The sequence below is a fragment of the Lactuca saligna genome, chromosome 4 (assembly GCF_052625555.1).
Source record: "Lactuca saligna cultivar CGN05327 chromosome 4, ASM5262555v1, whole genome shotgun sequence".
Lineage (NCBI taxonomy): Eukaryota > Viridiplantae > Streptophyta > Magnoliopsida > Asterales > Asteraceae > Lactuca > Lactuca saligna.
Genome location: NC_136420.1, coordinates 29,625,553 through 29,633,998, shown reverse-complemented (window position 1 = coordinate 29,633,998; position 8,446 = coordinate 29,625,553). Strand labels below are relative to the sequence as shown.

General features: G+C 37.2%; 1 pseudogene; it reads left to right on the top strand.

The window, feature by feature from the left end:
- The first annotated feature begins 6,184 nt into the window (after positions 1 to 6,184).
- Positions 6,185 to 7,918, top strand: LOC145038390 (cytochrome P450 89A2 pseudogene; annotated as a pseudogene).
- The last annotated feature ends 528 nt before the right edge of the window (positions 7,919 to 8,446 follow it).

Sequence of the window (8,446 nt, the reverse complement as noted above, 5' to 3'; positions counted from 1 at the left end):
TAACGAATACTACGACTTTCATTTAGATTACTAAGGCTAAAAAATAGTTTATCCAAAGCTCACTTTTTACGTTATTCGGTGCCGTACAGGTTTTGTCGCGAATCTTCGATTGGTCATAACTTCTTCGTCATAACTCGGATTTTGACGAGGTTTTCGCCTAATCATTTCTAACGAGATTCTCTACAACATCAAATAATAAAATTTTACTTATTTGAAATTTTATATTTTCGCTAAATTTTCATTATTTGGCTATTAATTGGAATCTAATAAGACTTCCAATATTTTATGAGTGATTCTAAACATAGTTTTACTTCATTTCTAGTAAAAACTATCTGTTAGAACTCAACACTAATTTTTATTCACTTTTAATAATAACAATACACAATTTCAGAACGTGTATGTTACAATTGTTGAAAATATCTTCAATAGTCTCTCGAATGGCTTTTAATACTTTAATGTAAAGCCCTCTATTTCCTGTGTTAACCGACTTGTCATTACCACGAAATGGTAAACCGGTTTTCATAAAAGTCTAGCAACAATAATAGAAACACGTAATCACGCTTTATATTTATGGCCCTCAGCTTCGGTTTGCCTCCTCAAGACTACATTAACAACTTGTTTCTCTCTCAATAAAAAGTAACAATTTTCTCTTACTTTGCTGTAAAAACTACCAACATTACCCACATGAGTTCGGAATGCTTTTTTTATTCCAAGTATCAAAACCTTGGGAAACAAATGCATCTCTCCCTCCTTTTTGTCCTATGAGGTCTCCACACACATAACAATATAAATAATATGCTTTTTTCTTTTTTCACACTATATTCCAACCAATCAAAATCGTTAAACCATGAAGGAACGAAGCTTCTTAATCTACCACCTATTTTATTTTTTGGAAACTTGTGTAGCCTTATTTGACAGGGTCCTTGAAGCAAATATGCCTTTCTTACATCGTCTCTTATACATGAGACATAACTTGTAATCTTTGGCCTATCCACCGGGACCTTTGGAAGATCTTTCAAATCAACACTATCATTAGTTTCATTAGAGCATGGTGTTTGTGGAATTACATTAGAAACTGAATGGACTGATTGATTGGTGATTGGTGTTTGGGAAGATCCTTCACCACTTTCATTAGGATTAGTTCTTGGTCTTTTGGTAAGAAAAGCACCAAGGGTAACCTACAAATCAACATTAAGCTAAATAACTAATAATTTCACCAAATCATCTAATAGCTTCAATAAAAACATACAAATTACACCTAATCAAAATTGAAATTCAATTAAGACAATAAGACATAGCAATAACATCAATAAAAATATAACAATTTCACCAATTCAAGTTAAAAACATAGCAATTTCGATTTCAACCCAAACAAATTGGTAAAATTTCAATTTTCAAACACTTACTTGCTTCATTCTTAGCCAGGGCTTGGAGTCAAATTGAATAAGTGGGAATCGATTTTTTCTTCTCGATCAACAAGACACTTAAGAAATTAGAAGGAATTAGCAATGGAAGCATCAAGCACCAAGAGAAGTCGTCGAGTCGTGAGTGAAGTCACTGATTGCAATAAACAGTGCGTTCGTCCCTCTGTCGATGGCTAAATGTTTTCCCCCCGTTTTTCACCTGTTGATTAATTGTATCGCATTAGGCCATTCTCCCAATTGTATCAAAAGATCCAATTATCTAAATGCCATTGGGATATATTAGTTTTTTTTGGGCTAAAATTAATAGGATTTTTGGACTACTAATTGATAATTCTAAGTTATAAATATATTTTTGGGCTTGGTTGATCCAATAGAGTGGCAATTTTTTTTACGGAGTTGACATTTTTTTTACGTAGTTTCCAATTGTTTTACGTAGTGGCACAATAGGTAAAAAAACAATTTGAAAAAATCTCCACTGCATACACGGGAACTAGGTGTTGCTGGTGCCACATCGGGTACCTAGTCAATATCGTTCCTGCATGCTCTCCAACCCCTAGCACCTTGATGATACTCAAAATCTCCACATTCACGCACATCTCTACTTGGAGGGTCCTTCATCACAATATTTCCACTGAGATCCTACAACCCTCCCGCATGATGTCCTATTTCTAGGCTCGCTAGTGGGCCTTTCAAGTAGGGATTTTTATGGTTCTTTTGAATGCAAAGAAGCCTTCTGGAAAGTTTGAGCAAATGATTTAATGGATTAATGACTTAATGGAAAGATGAAACTTCCAGCGCAACCACAACATGGATAAGGCTTGCCACAACAAGGTGAGAATTTCCATTGCATTTTTTTATCGCAACCTAAAACGTGACAATGATCTTACCACAATGTGGTGGTCTATTGAGTTGACTTTAACCGTTGACTTTTTGACTAGTTTGATTTTTGGTTAAACTTTGGTAGAATTGTGTAGTTAGCTAATGGACAGTCTTGGTTTAAATTTAGGTAGCTTGGCCGGTTAGCTATTCAGTTGCTGAGGATGTTGTTGAGCTTCCACTGTTTAGTTCAGGTGAGTTTTCTCACTATAGTTTGTACTGCAATATGTATCCTTTGTGTGTAGGATGTTGATATGTTGTAGTGATTTGTTAGATTTGTAGAATTGTTATGATTAGTTGTGTTTGCTAGTTATTGTTGTTTGTTTGCATATATCGATATATTATGGTTGAGTTGAAACGGTCCTCCTTTGTGTTGTAGGACAAGATAATCGGCTGGTCCAGGTGTATTGTAGGCCTTACGAGGCATTCTAGTCAGACTGCCCAAGGGATCAGTAATAAAGAGGAAGATCCCTATACATCTTTGTCGCTCCGGGATGAATGGATAACCTCGACTTGTGGGCCTCGTCCATTAGAACCTGGCGTATAACCCCCCAATATGACACGCAAACCCACCGATGCAAAGTCAGCAATCCGCGACTATCATAATCGAAGGAAGCCACCTGACCCACAATGTGCTCACTCTTCTGGTGCTCTTCCTTAATAGCCTCTGCTTGAGCCTCATGAATCCACTCCAACAATGGAGTAATCACATCATCCTCAAACATATATCTTTGATCGGAGCCGCGACCGCCTTGTAGCTGAGAGCATCGGCCACCACATTGGACTTCACCACAATGGAGTAATCACAATCATAATCCTTCACCATATCCAACCATCAACCCTGCCTCATGTTCAGATTCGACTGATCCATCAGATACCTCAATCTCTTGTGATTTGTGTAAATAGTACAACGAACCCCATAAAGTTAATGCCGTCAAATCTTGATGGGGAAAACCACGGCCCCCAACTCCAAATCATGCGTCAGATAATTCGCCTCACGATGCTTTAGCTGTCTTAAAGTGTAAGCAATCACACGACCCCGCCGTATCTATACTTCCCCCAGATCGGAGATCGAAGCATTAAAATAAACCACAAAGTCATCAACACCCTCAAGCAGGGTCAGAATCGGCGACTCACACAACCGCTATCTAAGATTCTCAAAAGCTTCCTATTGTTCAGGCCGCCAACGAAATGTCACCGACTTCTTGGTCAGTCGGGTCAATGGAACAACGATTCTGGAGAAATCTTGGATAAATATGCGATCATAACCAGCCATATCAAGAAAACTTCGATACTCAGATGGAGTCCTTGGAATCTCCCACTGCATCACGACCTCGACCTTGTTCGGATCGACCATAATACCCTTCTGGTTTACAAGGTGTCCCAGAAACTGCACCTCGCGCAACTAGAACTCGCACTCGAAGAACTTTGTGAAAAATCTCTCCCTCCTCAATGTATCCAGCACTTCCCTCAAGTGTTCATCATGCTGCTCCTGAGTCTTGAAATAAACCAAGATATCATCAATAAATACTATCACAGATCGATAGATATATCTATTATAATAAATATAAATATTTTTTGCCACATTTATATTCTCATTTATTTTGGCCACACATCATTTTATAGTTGTTTTAAATAATTTTTTTACATATGTTATTTTATGGCCTTTTTCCATTTTATTAAACGACACATAGTATTTAAATATAATAAATGTATAATAAATTATTTTAAAACTTTTAAATTAAAGCCAATTATATATTTTGTTTATTTGTTTAAATGTAAAAAATAATAAGAATTTCAATTTCAATAACTTAATATTTTTCTTTTTTTTTTCGTTATAAATTCAAATTTTCAAGATGTTAACTCTTATATTTAATTTTTATTTAATAAATCCGTATACTATACAAGTTTCGAAACACAATATGGTTAATATCTAATCTAAGCATAATATTCTTCTTAAATGGATTATTATTATTGTTTAAAGGGTAAATTACACGGATAATCCCTATGGTTTGAAGTAATTTATACATTTGGTTCCTAACAATTTTTTTAAACTCGTATAATCCCTGTGTTTTTGTTTTCTTACGTCATTGGTCCATGCATGACATAAAAAGCTATTCTACCCTTTTTTATATCATTTTTAAATTAAAAATTAATTAATTAATTAACCACCACACACACACACACGTAATACCCTCCTCATTCATAGGAACATTTTCCCCTTCCGCTTTCTTTGATCGTTAACTAGACTCGCCGTCGCACCTCATACCTTGCCGAAATATCGTCGGGATCCTATACCACGTCGAAAAACTCCTTACCACTCATGTGAAACCAAGTGCAGAAATACCCCCACTTCTTATTTTTTTGATGAAATACGATTCAATCTCTTTTCAGCGGAGATTTGCTTCAATCGGTTTCCAAAATTCTATAGTTTGATTAGGGAAAGATGATTGCCAAAGTCGGTGGTTTTAGAATTAGATGGTTTCCATAAGAGGATGCTCTAATTAGGTTTCCAGAAGAGCAGAACAGAAACAGAGCATCTTGTGTTTTGTTACCGATGCTTCAATAAGGATTCTAGAAGTTGATGCTTCAATGAAGTTTTAAAACTCGATGATTTCCAATGGATGAATCATCTCTCTTAATACTTATTACAGATGCGTCTAGATCTGAGTGGTTGAAATTGCCTCAGATGAAAACGTAACAATCGATGAAATGGTGGTGCTTCTAGAAACCTCTGTACTTTGGATCTTCTCTAAAACATCCGATTTAACAAAATGAAATTAGGTTGATGCTGAAGAGGTTGTTGGTTTTAATTCTGACTTTGGTCAAAAGTGGGTATTTGAGTCAAGTATTTTAGTTTGTTTTATTGAGATACTTAGTCATAGGAGTGTCCTATTTTATAGGAGTAGTGGCTAGGTTTTAGATTGAGTTTGTTTATTCAGGTGGGATGTTTTGTAGGCTATTTAAAGTCTTTTGTTCTCAAGGTTAATGTGAGCAACTTTTGTGTGAAAACAAAGTCTCCATTTTTTTTTCTTTTGGTGTACAGCAACAACAGGGAACAACTCTTAGTTTTCTTTTTTATTTGTTTAGAAGGTTGCAGGGGCTGTTCCAACAGAGGTAGGAAAGAGGAGGGAGGATACACAGTTCGAGGCAAAGATGGAGGTGGTTAGAGAAGATAATCGGAGGTCATTGGCGATGGTGGTTGGATATGGTTTTTTCAGAGATTGAACACAACTAGTTCAAAATGACAACGAAACTAAAAAAGTCATAAATTAAAACTTCAAAAAAATATATACCATTTTTACAAGGTTCATTTTTACAGTTTTCTCTAAAAACTAAATCAGAAAGGGTATAATTGTCTTTCTACCTTTAACATGGAACCAATGACCAAACAAAACCAAAACACAAAATTGTTAGAAACCAAACATACAAATTATCTTAAATTATTCTAAACCATGAGACCATCATTTACCCTGATGGAATAAAGCATTGTAATCCTGATTTCAACAAGTTATGGCCATAATGTCACGCATAAAAGCTGTGACAACTTCATCAAATAAGTTCATCCCGCATGAAAATTTATTGTCGGACGCACTTGAATCCAACATGCATGATAGCTAGGCTGAAAAACAGGACCTTACGTTGTATTAGCTAGGTGGCTACCTGACTCTAGTTAAGATTGCAGACTTCAAATTAAATCGAATGGATAGTTAATTAAAGAAGTTGACGTCTTACATGTAAACCAAACCAACCAAAAAAACAACCATCTCATCCATCATATATATATATATATATATATATATATATATATATATATATATATATATATATATATATATATATATATATATATATATCTCTACAGATGACTTCTATACTACAACAACAAAAGTCGATCAGTCTCTTTAGTGGACTACCATGTATACCTGGTTCATCATCATCGTTTCCGTCTGCTTTGCCGCCCTTATGTTCCGCTTTCGGCGGGGAGACGGCAAGAAGCTACCTCCAGGCCCCTCGTTATTCTCCTCCGGCAGCTACTTAGTGTTATTTACCAGTAATTTCGTCATGCAGGGGATCGTCCCCGTTCTCAGAGATCTAAAATCCAAATATGGACCAGTGGTGACTCTTTACTTCAGTTCTCGTCCTCTCATCTTCATCGGCAGCCAAGATCTCGCTCACGAAATCCTCATCAAGAATGGTTCAAGCGTAGCTGACCGCCCTGGCAGCTTGATAAAGCGTAACATCTCCACAACCCGGTATGGCCCAACTTGGAGGGCCCTTCGTGGCAATCTTGCGACGGAGATCCTACACCCCTCCCGTGTGAAGCGCTATTCCGGGGTCCGCAATTGGGCCCTTCAAATCCTGATTGGTCGCCTGCAGCAGCAGCAGGACGCAGCAGGAATCAAGGTGGTTGATCATTTCGAGCACGCCGTCTTCAGCATGTTGGCGGTGATGTGCTTTGGAAAGAAGCTTGACGAGCATCTTGTTAATGAAATTATTAGCAAGGTGCGTGAAGTGCTGTTTGCATTCCATCCCGGGAATTTGAGTGTTAACTTACTACTTACTTTTCCAAGATTGGGGAAGATATTATTGAGAAGTAAATGGAAGAAGTTGTTGCAAATTCAGGAAGATCAAGAACGATTGTTGCTTCCGCTTATTATTTCTCGAATTGAAGCTACTAAGTCTGAATCACGAGGATCATTGACTTTAACTTACGTTGACACGCTGGTGAATCTACAGCTTCCTGAGGAAGAGAAAAACAATCGAAATGGTGGAAAGTTGACCGAGGTGGAGATGGTTAGCATGTGTAGCGAGTTCCTTAACGGTGGCACAGACACCACCTATATTGCTCTACAATGGATCATGGCCAATCTTGTTAAGTATCCTCACATTCAGAGGAAGCTTTATGATGAAATAATCTCTGTGGTTGGACCTCCACCTCCAGCGCCACCACCAGGGGTGGAACTGGAATCATTTATAAGAGAAGAGGATCTACAGAATATGTCATACCTGAAAGCGGTAGTTTTGGAAGGGCTGAGGAGACATTCACCAGCGCCATTCCTGCTGCCCCATAGGGCCCAAGAGGAGGTACACCTGCAAGGATTTACTATTCCACGTCGTGCCACTGTTAATTTCACGGTGGCGGATATGGGTCTCGATCCAAAGGTTTGGGAAGATCCCATGGAGTTCAAGCCAGAGAGGTTCTTGCAGGTTAAAAATGGTGTGTTCGATATAACTGGACGCAAAGGGATCAAGATGATGCCATTTGGTGCTGGAAAAAGAATGTGTCCTGCTTATACTTTGGGTCTGCTTCACTTGGAATACTTTGTTGCCAACTTGATTTGGTATTTCCATTGGACTCCACCCGATGGTCATCATGATGTTGATCTCACAGAGAAGGCCGAGTTCACCATCGTCATGATGAACCCTCTGCAAGCAAAAATCTCTTCAAGGACAGATAAAATAACCACCTGATATATACATAAATAGAAATATAAATACAAATAAAGACCCCACATGAATCTCCGTCTATGGGTTACTCTCTAATTAATGGAAATCTATTCCATATAACTATATATCAACTAAAGTTACGGATGTGATTCTATATTTTCAATATTATTTAGACTTACTATTGTTGTGTGTATATATATATATATATATATATATATATATATATATATATATATATATATATATCGCTGTGAGGTATGTAAGTCTCGGTATAGAACTATTCAAAACTAGTGTGTTATCAAATCACGTGAAATGAATTTATGGAGTCCTATATTATAATATTGATTCTTAATCTTCTTCTTGGTCAACAATTCTGTTTACACAGTTAAGTAATAATCTCACTTTAAGTCCCTAATTTCCATAACCCATGATAACAATAACATTCGAATATGTATAATATTAGTTAAACGCTAAGACTTTAAAGGCAAGCAAATTATACCTCATATAAGAAAGCTACTATGATGTCATAATATAGTTCTTATTCTTTCACACTAACAGTACTTATTTTTTCTCACTCTGTCGTCTGCACCAATGGTCACTAATGGCTTCCGTTTTACCTCGCCGAACAGGGCCGGTCCAGACGGTGGGCAACCCGGGCGATCGCCCAGGGCCCACGACTCTAGGGGGCCCAAAAT